This window comes from Notothenia rossii, assembly GCF_949606895.1.
Source record: "Notothenia rossii genome assembly, chromosome: 3".
Classification (NCBI taxonomy): Eukaryota; Metazoa; Chordata; class Actinopteri; order Perciformes; family Nototheniidae; genus Notothenia; species Notothenia rossii.
Genome location: NC_136901.1, coordinates 9707766 through 9723410, shown reverse-complemented (window position 1 = coordinate 9723410; position 15645 = coordinate 9707766).

The window sequence follows — 15645 nt, the reverse complement described above, 5'->3', positions numbered from 1 at the left end:
CGTACTCGAATCCCTGTAATAAACCCAACACCCCCTGCTATTGGCGACTTGTGCTCCGAGATGAGGGGGAGTAGAGTAGATGCAGAGAGAGAGGTGAGTGTGTTTGAGCAGCGCGAAGGTCACTCCAGATTGAGAAGTTTGTCAAAATGTGATGACATCAGCAGTCTGTAAACTGTTATTGGCCCTCGCTGAGCGTCGTCCAAAGCGTCTGAAATTACACAAAAAAAGAGAAAACACACACACACACACTGACCGCCACCGCTCTGCCAGAAATGATTGCCTCCGAGGTTTCTTTTTTTTATTCTCCCATCTCCCCTTGTTCACCCATGCCTTCCCTCCTCCTCCTCCTCCTCCTCCTCCTCCTCCTCACCACCGCCACCACCACCAACAACAACATAACCCCCCTCCCCCACTGTCTTTCTGTCTCGTATTGTCGAAGGCAGGCTGCCAGATATGTGTAAGCTACCAGGAAAGAAGGATCAGGATTTAATGACATTAAACATGCTTTTTATGCTCAATAAGAGGCCTATATTATGATTGATCCGAGACAGTCAACACTTAATCCAGACACAAATGGAATCGTCTGTCACTGAGTCCATTGAGTCATCAATATCCGCTGTAGTTATTTCTCTTTTTCCCCCCTCCTGGATCGTTTACAGTGAGTAATCATCTGTCTGGTCGCTCACGTCTCGGGGGTTTGATCAGATAGCGCTTTTGAACACTGGCGGAAACCTGCCTGACAATCCAACAAGCCACTCACTGAAGATTGAGAGGGCCCCATTATGTCGGCTGCCCGTGGCCATATCAGAAGGCTTTTCTTCTCCATCCTCTCGCCTCTACATAACACACAGCGGTAAATAAATCACAGCGCAGACTCTGTTTATCGATCGGCCCCGCTGCGAGCTCTTTTTTTTCCTTCTTCCCCCATGTCTGCTTGTTCATCTCCGCGGGATGAATTGTTGCTTTGTGTATTGAATTGGGCGAGATTGTCAAAACACAAGAGGTGCTGTGTCAAAACAAAAAGGAGACGGGGAGAATGGGAATACGCTCCGACTGCATGACCCGCGGTGTGATGCCGCATACTTAGCCTCGATTAGGCTCCGTATTAATCGAAATAATTTCAATTAGTGGCAGCATTTGCGCTTGCCTTCCTGGAGGGGAGGCCTGCGCCCTGCTGGGACTACTCTATCGGTGCCATTGTTTCAGGCAAGATCAATTAGTTACAGAGGAGTAAATGAAGCCATTCCGAATACTTATTTAACCAAGACGTGCATACAGCTCAATTAAGTAAAGCCCCGGAAATTCAGTGGATTCAGTGGTGGCTACAACATTGATTGGGTGGAATAAGTTAATTGTCCTTTTAAATTTAGATTTAATTAGACTGATAACACTTCTGTTTAAATCACGTTTCTGGCAATAATGGCAAACTAAAAAGTGAGATAGTGGATCTAATTCAGTTCATACAATAGGTTTCTATCCATATAATCCTCTGTTACTAATGGCTTCATCACAATCAGCAACAACAGTTTCCACCTGCACCAGTCACATGACTCCTCCTCCACCTGCTCACCTGTTTCCACTTTAGCTCGTCAGCCCTGCAGTTTATGAACAGGCCGGTTCCTCTCGGTTCCTTTCAGACCATCAGAGCTGGCATGTGCCTCAGCTCTCAAGAAACAAATCTTATTCTACCCTGTGCATTTACCTTTCTTTAAAGGGCCCATGTCATGCTTTTCCGGTTATTACCCGTCCCCTTGTGTGTTATGAAAGTTTTTATGCATGTAAACGGTCTGCAGAGTCACAAACCCTCAAAGTACACCCTGTAGAGAGTAAAACTCTAACAGTCTATGCTGGCCCAAAACGCCTTGTTGGAGATTTCTCATTTTGCATTGTTTATTTCCTGGGTACTCTGACGTGTGAATACCCAGAGGCCACACCCTCTGCCAGCATGTCATGAAACAAAGCTTCACAAACCTTTCAGCGATTCACGCTTCATATGTACAGCATAGGGCACTGAAGAACGATGCTGTTCCTACTTCGTTTGGACCAGCGGGAGATTCGGGTACACAACCTGTAAGTATTCATTGTTTGTGTATTTATGATGTTTAAAACAAACAAGGTATCTACCACGACTGTTTAAATGGGTAAACGTTTTTTCGGGCTGCTAAGTTGGGATCGCGGAGAAATGCTCTCCGCAGACCCATGCTCACAGCGTTATAAACCTTTTTCTAACTCAATATCAAGCCACACTTACTGTTTTTACTTCGGCTGTGAGTGTTTGTGTGTGCTCAGGATGAGTTTTGCTTGTTCTCGCTGTATCGCCGACCCGGAAGCCTGTCCACTCCTCGCAGCAACGAGCCTCGCAAACGTCCCGACCAATCAGAACACACTGGGCTCACAGGGAGGGGGGGCAGGAGCTCCAACAAGCCATTTAGGAAAGAGAGTGAATACCGGTGAATACACATACTTTACAGAGATTCTGTATGAGAAACCAATGTGAGTTTGGAAAATTGCACAGTATAAATCTATTTTAGTATACCTCAACAATGGAATTACGATCAGTAGAAATGGCCATGACATGGGCCCTTTAAGTCTGTATTTAGTTGGGCATTCAATAGTATTTCTGCACTGGGATCTTACCGCTGTTGCCTTGGAGAGGTTACAAGCCTAAATGCCAAAATGTGACTTTATGAAAGAGGGGCTGACTTGCCTTTTTATTAACCTTAACCAAGGCTCATGGTTGCCTAATCCTAACTACTGCTGAAACACACTATAGCTGCTGTGCACTGATATTGTAGAAAAGAAGAATTAGTTTACACAGAATTGACACGTCCTCATACCTCACTGACTCCCAAATTGACATACTGTATGTATGACCATTCATTCTAATGCTGTAAAATCATTTTAAACATGTGCTTGACATTGGACCTACTTGGTTTCGTTGAAGGAACAAACCTACTTATTAAGAAATGATCGTAGCTTCAGTTTAATTGAATGGATGCAAATACGTGAGTTAGTGCTTTAGCACATGCCACGGTATGTGACGTGCTACTTTAAAATATATGAACGTTTGGACTTCTGCTTTCAAATTGGACATAAACAGGCCCCTTGGGTATTAGTCTTGCGCTTGTTCAAAGTGGATTGAATAAGACAATGTAAACTATGTTGATCAAGTGAAGTCAACACTGATTCATTTAGATAAAATGCCTATCTGTGGATATTCTTCAATCCCTGCATCAGTGAAAGGGTTAAGCAAGGTGGGTTCCCGAGGCAGAAAACGGCCTATGACTAGCAATCAGCTCTAATAAGATCCATCTCCTCTTTAAAGACTGAGTGAAAAGCCCTAAATCCATTCGGAACACAGTCAAAGGGGAGATAGGAGAAGGAGCCATGTGCCGTCATTTCCCCCCCCCCCTCTCTGCTTCTATCTCTTTACTCCCCCCTCCACTTCATTATCATTACCAGGTTATCCCAGCAGCCGAGTGAATCTGGAGCACAAATGAATTAAGGGAGAATTAAGGAGACGGTGCAAAGTGAAGCCTTTCCAAATCTCAGCACAGATGAAAGTGGGGACCGTTCATACATGTCCCCCCCCCCACCCCACCCCACCCCCACTATACGCAGAGTCGTGGATGTGGAGTTTGTCCTCACCTTGCTTCTGGGCCTCGTGCCAAGCACAACTTCCTGCAGTCCTCGGACAATGCTACACAATGGCGCTTAAAGTAACCCCCCACCCTCCCAGTGTATAATATCAGCTGGGGAAAAGTTTTTCAAAGGACTCTGCATTATATTCTACAGAAAGTATGTTTTAAAATGCAAATTATATGAGAGGTAAGGGGGGGATATTTTTCTGTATATTGCGGAGGAAACAGCAGAGAAGTGTGACATTGAAATTGTTCAGTGGAATGTGAAAATGTGACTTTCTCTCCGACGACCTCAGCTTCATTTCCCAGCTGATGCAAGTTTCCACCATGAGGGAAGGTTTTCTAAACATATGCTCGAGTTGGCAGAGATGCATGAAACCAATTGTGTTTTAAAATGTTTAAATTGGTCTGTAAAGTCGCTATCATGTCCTTAGTATTAGCTTGGAATCTAGGGGTTTTAATGACATGATAAAGAGTTTACACTCTACAATGACACAGCATTGGGTCAATGATGTTTGATTTGGTTTGACCTCTTTCATACAAAGAAGACAAAATACAAATACAATCTTTGTAGCGACTAAACTCCCAATGAATGAAGTCTCTAAGGTGTTGTTTACACAAGAACGCAAACGGTTGTATCCGCTACTTTTCTCTTTCGTATAGCCCGTTTGTTCACACAAGGCCGTAACGGAAACGCGGAAACGGACCCCGCAAACGATAACGGGTCCCAAGGGGTATAGATCTGTAAACGGAACGCTCTGGGGGGCCAAACGGATCCGTGTGTACGCCCTATACCAGGGGTCGGCAACCCGCGGCCCTCGAGCCGCATGCGGCCCTTTAAACCCTCTGCTCTGGCTCCCTTGAGCTTAGACAAAAATAAGAAGGAAATAAAATAAAAGTATTTGTAGGACTATTTATATTTTGTTGCATGGTTGAAAATGTTTCGTATCTTGTATTTTGAGGTGATACTGTGACACATAAATAAAAAACAAAACGGTTTTAATTAGGTCAACTAAAATATGCGTCACATCCTGCTGGTCCCGCGCTAGCGCCCTTTCTTGCAGGCGAATAACCTGACCCCCGGCTCGATGAGCAAACTATGGATAAATCAAAGAAAAGAAAAGTATCGGAGGATCACAGGATTTAATTCTGCGTGGACAGAGTTATATGCTTTCACAGCAAACGATGCTGGTTTACCGGTATGTTTGAAATGTAGAGAGAAGTTGTCAACGGTGCTGCAGCCTTTACGTATCGAGGAACAACAAGGGAGAGGAAGACAGCTGACGATCTTCAGTCATAATTCAATTGGGTATGTAATTTATTTCAGAAAACACTTTTTGTTATATTCCATGGAATGCTCTTAACGTCCCGATAGCAATGAATATATTAAATGCTTTGACAAAAAATCCATAAAAAAACGTCATCTCTGGAAGCCGTAGCGCTGTAAAAAGCACGACCAATCATCTGAGCCGGTCCGGCTAAAATGATTGGATGGCCTACCTGCCTGTCAGCCTTCCATCTGTCCACAAACTTACCTCGTGCCCTCATTGGTCATGTGCGCGTTCGTGTGTGTTGGAGGAGGGGCTCTGTAAGGAAGTCTGAAGGAAGAGTCAGATTTGTTCTGGTTGTGTAATTCTATCGCACTCGAGCTGGTTTCTACATTCTTACCTACCCTACCTTTAACTCTTTTTAGGGTGCAGCTATATGTTTTATTTATTTCAAAGTGGGCCCATTTTAATTACATTTATTTTCCTTCAAATGTGCAGAGGACTCCCCAAGTGCTGTGTTTAATTTATTTTAAAGTAGGCCTGTGTATTATTTTAATTCTCCTTATAGGAGTTCTTTGTTTCTTAATAGAGGTTAACAGTTCTATATAATGTAATAAATAGCCTAATAAATGCAAAACAACTGTAGTTTTTGTCTGATATAACAATAAATACAACTTTATAAGCTATGAGATATGTTTTGCGGCTCCAGACAAAAAATGTTTTGGGAAAAAGGAGCAAAATGGCTCTTTTGGTCAAAAAGGTTGCAGACCCCTGCCCTATACGATCATTTCCCTGGTAACGATGAAGCCATAGCCCCACCTCTCCCCACCTCTGCTGCTCACTGCTGTAGCATGGTCAGTAGCTACTGTCAGTAACTGTCTGACCATGCTACAGAGGTTAGTGCAACATCTACAGCTCCTCTACCAAAACCATCAGCAACAAGTGGACATGGAGAATTACATGAACTCCATGTTGCTAAATCCACCGCGGGGCATAAACAGAAAGGCAACCATGCTCGGGGTTCTTCTTCGCTGCTTTTGGTGTATTTTGTGGCAGAAGTACAGCGCCACTTACAGGCCCGGCATATGCACTACAGCGTCTCCAGCGCTTTCGAGCGGTCTCGTGTGAACGGAACTTTTTTGATATCGTATTCGGTTTCGTTTGCGTTTCGTATGCGTTTGCATGTAAATGGGGTCTAAATTAGGCTCATTATCATTAAATCAGATCTATACGGTAAACAGGAAATGGCACCATCTTTAACGTCCACATCCCAGCATACGACAGTTTAACTAAATACAATTTAAATATGGGCTGTGTGTGTAAACAAGTATAGATGATCATAGAAACTCTTCGCAGTCCCCATTAGCTTTTGGGTGCGTTTAAGCGTCTTTTAGCTTTCGTTTCACTCTTCCTGGTCTCATTTGCTAGTTTTGCAGCCCCCACTGCACGCATCTGTTTTCAAAACCGTGTGATAAACCCTCTCCAAGTGAATATAGTGGAATATTAATCGACTAAAAAGCCAGATATTCTTCTTTTGACTTTGTGGAGAACAAAACCGAGCTAAAAGTATAGTTAATGTTAGTTTTCATGTATTTGTATGCAGAAATGTTACATAATATCCTTTAAAAGAGGTCGATAATACTTCTTTGCACCTGCATTGCTCATGATAATTAACTCTTATATAACTTGTATAAGGTGGACTAATTCCAGGCTCTCTGCATCCCACATATTTTTGCTCACTCCTTTAATAGTTTTTGTAACACATGCGACGCCCAGTTGTCAAGAGACCCCGCCTGAGCAGCCACCTCTCCCCCATCTCCCCCTCACAGCAGGAATCAAAGGCAGGGAGAACAGAGGCAGGGGTGAGGGAGGAAAGGGGCTCCGCTGCGGCTTTAAAAGCTCCACTATGTGGATTTGAAAGAGCTGAGAAGGAGTTTCTCCTTTTCTCTCGCCTTGACATGCTGTCGTTTTACACACAGCACTGGTTACATTAAAAACCTCTACCTCACCTTTATTTAGATTTAATATCATCTGTTGGGTTATTTCTGCAGCTCATCTCTTAATCATACCATTGTCTCGCGAAGGTGTGGAAAACCTGTTTCATTGATTCTGCGGGAATGCCGATTGATCGAGCTGAATTTGCATGGGAATCCATTCCGTTTGAGGCGCGAGATCATAATCGATCAGATGGGATAAAGCCTGCATCTGGCCCCCCAAAGGTTAAGGTGAAAATTAATTTGCCTGTTCGTTAGTTACATTTCAATCCTGTAATTAAGTCTTGCAAATGATTAAAATGTAAAACAATGGAGCAATGAATGTGACTTTGATTGCTTGTTTGTTTTATTCGATAACATGATCTGTTGGCCTGATGATCGCACTCGCAGAATCCTAATGAAGGGGAGCGAAATACAAGCTTCAATGTTGTTGTTTTTCTAAAAGACAACATTGTTTTATTCCTTATTAGCAGCAATTGTGGATGTACTGTAAGGGGTGCTTTTCAGTTGAATAAGAGGTATAGGAAGTGTTGATAAGTCAAGGTTTGTAGGTGATTTTCAGGATTTGTCTGATGACAGACTCATTTTTATGCCTGATAACGTGGTAACAGTCTCAAAAGCTTAATCTTTTAGATCTCCTATGGTTTTTTGCATTTCTTTTGGACAAATCTCTATAACTCTATAATAGAAAAACTATTTTAAAATTGTTGTTAATATCCTAGTCTTACGGTAAATGTGTAAGAGTTAGCATCCTGTTATCAGCCGTCGCTAGTTACCATAAACTCGAGAAATAACTCAGGTGTACAATTTTTCCAAGCAGACAGGAATATTTCATCAGCCCGTTCTGAAATATGCGAGCTGTTTTTGGTATCGACTGCTGGACAAACACCACACGTACGCAAGGAACTTCTCTACATCGTGGTGCATCTGTGCATGTCCGTGCACGCGTGTGTGTGTTTCTGCACCAGCCTTCTGGACAGGGCCGAGGGTGAAGGGGAGTGCTAACACACTCTCCTTGTCAGCGGCAAGGGTAATTACTCCTGGCTGAAATTACTCAACATTTGTTTATAAGCTCCCCTGAGCACACTGTAAATAGATTGTCTGCTCAAGTCCAATGCCATTGAAGCCCTGCTGTCCCCTACACACACACACACACACACACACACACGCACACACACACGCACACACATACGGAGGCTTGATTTTCAGTTCAATGCCATCTTTACCACTTCGAGCAAGAATCATGAAAGTGTATGTCTTTTACTTTTATTTAATTAATCACATCTTGAAGAACCTTGCCATAGCGACAGGCCTTCGTGTGTTGTCGAGTGACTGTATTCATGCTCTCCTGACTGTATTCATGCTCTCATGACGCTCCGGCGCTCTGCTCCAAACCTTTTCTCTCCTCACATAACTTTGCATGTGGTCAAGTTGAATCTATTATTCCAGTATTGATCTCTGCTTTGCCGCCCTTTTCAGGGCTACACTTTCTCTATCTCCCATCTCTCAATCCCTCCCTCTCTCTGCGCCAACAATAGCCGAGATCTTTTTAGCATGCATATGAAGAGGAGGAGGGGGGGGGGGGGGAAGCACTTCAAGTCAAGGTCCATCCATGTAGTTATTGTATGAGATGGTTCCTGTCAGAGATGACAGTTTGAAACACTTGACCCACAAAAATGAATTCTTGGCCAGGGCCAAGTGACAGCCTAAAGTAATTCATTCTTTTGAAATGTTTAGGGAGATGGAGAGAAAAGCGAGGAGAGGCAGTGACATGGAGAGCGATAGAGCAAGACAGAGAGGCGGAGGAGGAAATAAGAGTGTAGAAACAAAGAGGGAAAGAATTAATTAATAGCTTTAGTACCAAGTTACAAGAAATCACCTGTAGCGTTAGCTCACGCTTACTAGCTTCTTACTGAATCGTTTCTCATGTTAGCGTACAAGATCCACAACGGATGGAGAGTTTTTGATTATCACTGCTATTATGAACGGAACGGAAAGCGTGACATTAGATTAAATATATTTTATTGAGTCCCCAAATTGGGACTTTCTTTGATACAGCAGCCTGCTAGACACGGCACCTAGTAGTCGATGGGAGGTGAAAGCAAAAGAGAGCAAAGGCTAAGGGAAAAAGCAACAAAGAAGAAATAAAATCATTTCTGAATTGAATGAACAACTGAACCTTAGAAGCTGCCATTGTCCACTTATGTCTGAATTGTCAGTCTGCCACAGTCATCCTTGCATTGCAAGACTAAAAAAGCTTGAGAGTTATGGAGCATGGCAGAGAAACAAGATGAGGGAAAACAAAGAGAGCAAGCATTAAAGAAAGGGGCAACAGCGAAGTAAATGAAAGGAGGACGCAATGAGATAAATAAATTAAGAGGAATCAAGGCGTCTTATTAATCCACGAGAGCTCCTAGGTGGGAAATGTGATTCTGTTCACGATAAGTGATTCGCTAATGGTGATTTTGATTGTATTCTTCTGTACACAAACCTCCCAACATATGTTGTTGTTATTGCAAGCTGCCATCCGGGCTAATTTGTCTTAATTACACCGAGTGTGTTTGCTGCCTACTGCCGGCGTCCACCGAGAGAGACAGACACGTTAGATAGAGTGGAGGGGGGGCGCAACATCTGTCTGCTGAGGAGTCCACACACACACCATTTCAGAAACACATGCTTGCATACACTGATATGTGAACATTTACGGGGAAATACACACACCTCTGTAATAAAACCTCCACCTCGCACCATCCCTTAGCCCTTACCTCCCATGTCCTGCTAATGGCGGCCACCACAGAGGTGACTGTGTGCAAATAGGGCCGTAGCGCCGATGGCCATCCATCACAAGGCCCCGGAGCAACATTACACCACTCTAATGGCCCACTCTGGCCTTCCTTATGATATTAATCCACCGCCTCACAGCACTGATTTCATTTGTAAAGTGGTGGGGGGAGACAAACTGTTCGTTTTTTTTGCACACGGGGTGCTAACGAAACTAGCACACAAACATGCATGCTGCCCTGATGCTAACCCCAGTCTACACAGACACATCAGCAGCTGCACACACTCACTGACTTGATCGAGTATTTTTTACCACTAATTATATAAAGTAGCTACAACATGCTGCATACATCTCCAACTCTCACAGCACGATAGCAAAAGAAAATGATATATAAGGTATTCCAGTTTTCTTTACAGGCTAAAAGTATCAAGAAAACAACAATTAAATTGCGTACCTTAGAGACTGCAGGATGCATCATCCCTCAAACACATTTTTACTTTGAACATCTTAGAGATGTTTACCGGTAGACTCATGCTGGGAGGACACTGTAACCTGCACTTAACACTTTACATCTCGGCTGCTGCTCTTCCTCTGCGGTGGACCACTGCAGCAGAATATGAGAGCGTTTGACACGAGCTCTCCATCTCTGTCTGCACATTTATCATCAGAGCAACAGAGAAGCTGACACAGTCTGAAACACAGCACCAAGAAGTTTGGTGTTCTTACACAGCGCCTCCTTGGAGACCAAGCGCAGTCTTCTGTTTTCCAATTCCTCTGATTTCAATGGTAATCTACAGCAAATCTGGAATGTAGTGAATGTCCAATTTTGAAGCCTTTTCTTCTCAAATTACCATTATTTTAACGTTTTTGGGGAAACTTATATTGTCGAAGTACAAAGAAGTTCATAGGGATGGTGAGATTCTATACGTGGGCTGTGTTAAATCAAGAATTATCTTATTTTATGTATGTCTATATATTTAATATTGGAAACATATATTGTAGGGCCATACCTATACAAAACATGTCTGTGAAGTTTTTTGCTTAAAATACCAAACAGTTCACCCATTGTAGCCATGCCTCTTACTGCTCATACCCCTTTTTTGCAGCCCTGTTATAGAGAAACGCAGATTTTGGGTCCTTAGCTTGAAAAAAATAAGAAGAGGAGGCGGAGCTAATGCCTGATCAGAATTCTACCGGAATTCTGCTGTGATAAAACGCCATCCTGTTCTAAACCACATCAAGGATTATTTCTGAAACAGTATGGAGCTCAAATGCTTTTTCTCTTGCTGGTTTATCACAAGGTGAGTTCCTTTTTTTATTTCCTGCTTTTTAAACACATGTGCTCTACAGTACAGGTTAGCTCTGAGTGTTAGCGAGGCTTACTAATGTAAACAAAGACGAGATTACGTCCAAAACACGTCAGGCATTGTTTCTGATAGCAACTCTCTGTGTGTCCGCTGCAGATTTGACGTCAGATCGGCAGCAAATCTGTATCCGCTCGTTGTACACCCGTTTTTAAAAGATTTGGGTACGCAGGAAAAGAGGGAGGGTTTTATTTTCTGACGCTGCGTGAGTTCCCCGACGCACCGGGCGGGGACACATATTTATGTATAAAAGACATCACAAAGTGCATTTTGCATGATAGGTCCCATTTAAGTGGCATAACAAACATCTATTTTTTACCCTTGTCTTATGTCTTAACGTTAACCACAACTGTGGTGGTTACCATGGAGAAAATGGCTCGCCTAGAAACACATTTCAGGATACAGTTTAGTAAAAGCAAACAAGTAATCATCTTTGGAGATTATTATTATTTTTTTTTTACAAGTCTTTTTATTTCATTATAGTGTACAGTAATCGATGCCATTTCATTTATATTGTAATATCACAGTACCACAGTACACTCACTACACTCTCCCCTCCCTCCCTCCCTCCACTACACTCCCCTCTCCCTCGAGTCCCCCCCTCCACCCGCACATGCCCACACGAGCGAAACCAACAAAAAAAAAATGCTTATCAATATAACTTAAACAACAGAGCCATGAAAATAAGACAATCTGAGCTTGGTCTCTTAGCGCGTCACACATCAGTGCATATTGAAAGCTGTGTGTGTGTGTGTGTGTGTGTGTGTGTGTGTGTGTGTGTGTGTGTGTGTGTGTGTGTGTGTGTGTGTGTGTGTGTGTGTGTGTGTGTGTGTGTGTGTGTGTGTGTGTGTGTGTGTGTGTGTGTGTGTGTGTAAGGGGGGGGCTAGTGACCTGGGGAGCAGATGGTGTGCTGAGAGGAAGGTCTGCTGGCTGGACATCGAGCTCAAGACGGTCTTTGTTGCTTTTTATTATTTTTTAAGGCGTACACAGATACTACTGTGCATGCCACACCAGCACACACACATGGACCATATGAATGTCAAAAGCTAAAAAGTGTCAACCTCAAAGGACATCGAGGAGCACGTTTTCCTCAAATACCATCTTGCAAAGGGAACATTTTATGATTCGACCCTGACACATGAACCCAGATATAGTCCCCACCTTGTGTGTCTGCAAACACACACACACACACACACACACACACACACACACACACACACACACACACGCACACACACACACACACACACACACACACACACACTAACCCCTCCTTAACGCTTAAAACCACGACGACCACCAAAGCAGCACAGTGTTTTTATCAAACATTAAGTACATCTCTTCACTACTCTACCAGCTCCTGCTCTCCTCCATACTGCGTTAAATTATAGAAAAGGCAGTCGGTCCTATGTAAAATGTTCATCGCTTGCCGCGGATGAACAGAGCACTTGCAGACAAGCAGAGGAGTGGAAATGAGGAGAGCAGAGGAGCGCTGATGTCTGGCGCCGAACGTGTCGAGCCAGAGGTCAGCCCAACTCCGGCGAAACCCAGAAACAATAACACACGGAGATGCACACACACATATTCACACCGTGTGCTTGTAAATTGTTCTATTCACTTACTGAAAAACACAGGAATTTGAATAACCCCCGGTCATGAAAACAAACCTTGTGAATGCTGAATGATTTTGATGCCTTTATTAAGGATTGACTATGCTTTGAGTTCATCTGAATCGCCTTGTATGATGTCCATGAAACTTCTAATATGTTGTGAATACTAATGGCTCGGTGGGCAGTGTGTGATAAGTGATGAAACGTCTTTGAATACCGCGCTGTCCTTGGCTGACTGGTGGGGGCTGTTTCATTATGGATATTCGCTGTACTTTGAAAATTAGCAAAACCTGGCAGGTATCATGAAGCTGCGTCTTTAAGCACTCCTCTGTGTTCTCCGCAGCCCTTGAACTTAAAACGGAGAGGCTTGAAAACGACTGAAGTGATATTGGTGAGCAAAGAAAATTAATATAAAAGTAAAACACTTAAAATACAAAACTCTGTTGCCAGAAGTAAAATTGCTGTCAGGGATGGCCTTCTAGCCTAATGACAGGCTGGGCGCATCATCAGAGAGACAAAGACAAACACAGGGGCAATATTTCTATAGATTTACTCTAATGAAGACATGAAAGAAGGGAATAAATATGGGAACAAGGGAAGGAGTTGGCAAAGAAAGACATGAAATCATATGAAACAGCGTGCATTGACAGGATGAGAAAAAGAGGGATTAGTAGACATAGTGAGGGAAATTAAAAGTTAGACTGAACTATAGAAATCACAGGAACCCTCTGCAGAGAGGCCACGAGGGCAAACCAAATATTCCTTGACTTAACGTCTAATTCCGAATCTGAATATGAGCCGGCGAGGTTTTAAATGTAAATATGCCATTATGCTGTCATTACAGTGCTCACATCCGCAGGCCCACGGGTCAACCCAGCCACTGTTAATTTTGCAGGCAAAAGCTTTTTTTTTTCTCTCCTCCTCTCGCTCTTGAAATGTTAATAACTTTCTATTAGTTAATGTAGCGTGACTAAAATTCCGATTAGATATAATTCATTTTAATATCTGTGACTGGCCGGCCTGATCATTTTCCGCCACGTTCTCCCGGCCGCATTACACGATTCTAAATTGGACTCATTTACATTGGCTGGTTAAATCAAGGCCTTCTCTTGCAATTTAGCTGTCATCAAATCAATTTTGTAATTTTCTTTGCTCTTTGAGGTACGACTGTTTCCGAATTGAATAATACCAGCCATCACATTTAATTAGCCGTTATAGCATGTGTCAGAACAGGAGGGGATGCGGCAACATCTCAAATTCGACCAGACAGCATCGGCAGCCACAACCTGGACACATTAGATTCGAAATTGTGTTGGACAAGCGTTACTCTTCCCTTCATTTAGGTTTAACCAGCAGACTTATGTCTAATTATGTGTTGCTTTATCTTAGGATTTATAAAGAAAAGTCACGGCATAGTTGACCTGTAATCTTTCTCCAAGTTGAACCTCCTCCCTGGTTCCACGAAAGAACAGCGGGCGTGCTGGGGGTTTCGGTGGGACCACTGTGCGTTAGCCGGGCGCTGGAGAGGAGCTCCCAGGTGGCTTTGCTCAATGTAGACTGAACCATAAGAACAGAGGGACAGAGGGCTGCACACCACAGGGACTCTGGGATAGCTCAACCTTCTCTGGGAGGACCGCTGCCTTGGGTAAGTGGCGGTGTCGCTCCAGATCAGAGGACAGCCAGGCCTCTGGAGGGGAGGCGGAGCAGGGTGGGGTGGCAGGAGGAGGAGAGGAGGCAGGTGGGAGATGAGGGTCGGCCCAGGCAGTGAGGACTGGGGATACGGGGGCAGACCACAGTGGGAATACCAGGTTGGTTTTCCTTTCCACTGGAGCCAGTGTTGGAAGTGTGGCGGATAGTAGTGCTGCTAGAGATTGATTTGCTCGGGCATTATGCATGAGCGACACAATTGTAATTGAATGTGAATGCATGGACTCTGATGTAGGATTTAGTTTTCAAATGTCATATCAAACATTTCCTTTTGTACAACACCAGCATTTGTAAAGCGACTGGAGCACCTGGAAACAACTTTCACTATCAGGTATGGGCTAGGGTTAGCTTTCCAGGACTTCCATCATCCTGGAATAGGGTTTCTAATAGGAACGTGGCAGTGGCTAGCTACCTTTGAAGACTATCAGGCATGATTGGATTTGAGACTTTTACCAAAGTGAATAGTCAAGAAACGTAGTTTGAGGGATGCATTTAATGACAGACACTAGGGCAGGGGTCTGCAACCTTTTTGACCAAAAGAGCCATTTTGCTCCTTTTTCCAAAAACATTTTTTGTCTGGAGCCGCAAAACATATTTCATAGCTTATAAAGTTGTATTTATTGTTATATCAGACAAAAACTACAGTTGTTTTGCATTTATTAGGCTATTTATTACATTATATAGAACTGTTAACCTCTATTAAGAAACAAAGAACTACTATAAGGAGAATTAAAAATAATACACAGGTCTACTTTAAAATAAATTAAACACAGCACTTGGGGAGTCCTCTGCACATTTGAAGGAAAACAAATGTAATTAAAATGGGCCCACTTTGAAATAAATAAAACATATAGCTGCATCCTAAAAAGAGTTAAAGGTAGGGTAGGTAAGAATGTAGAAACCAGCTCGAGTGCGCTAGAATTACACAACCGGAACAAATCTGACTCTTCCTTCAGACTTCCTTACAGAGCCCCTCCTCCAACACACACGAACGCGCACATGACCAATGAGGGCACGAGGTAAGTTTGTCGACAGATGGAAGGCTGACAGGCAGGTAGGCCATCCAATCATTTTAGCCGGACCGGCTCAGATGATTGGTCGTGCTTTTTACAGCGCTACGGCTTCCACAGATGACGTTTTTTCATGGATTTTTTGTCAAAGCATTTAATATATTCATTGCTATCAGGACGTTAAGAGCATTCCATGGAATATAACAAAAAGTGTTTTCTGAAATAAATTACATACCCAATTGAATTATGACTGAAGATCGTCAGCTGTC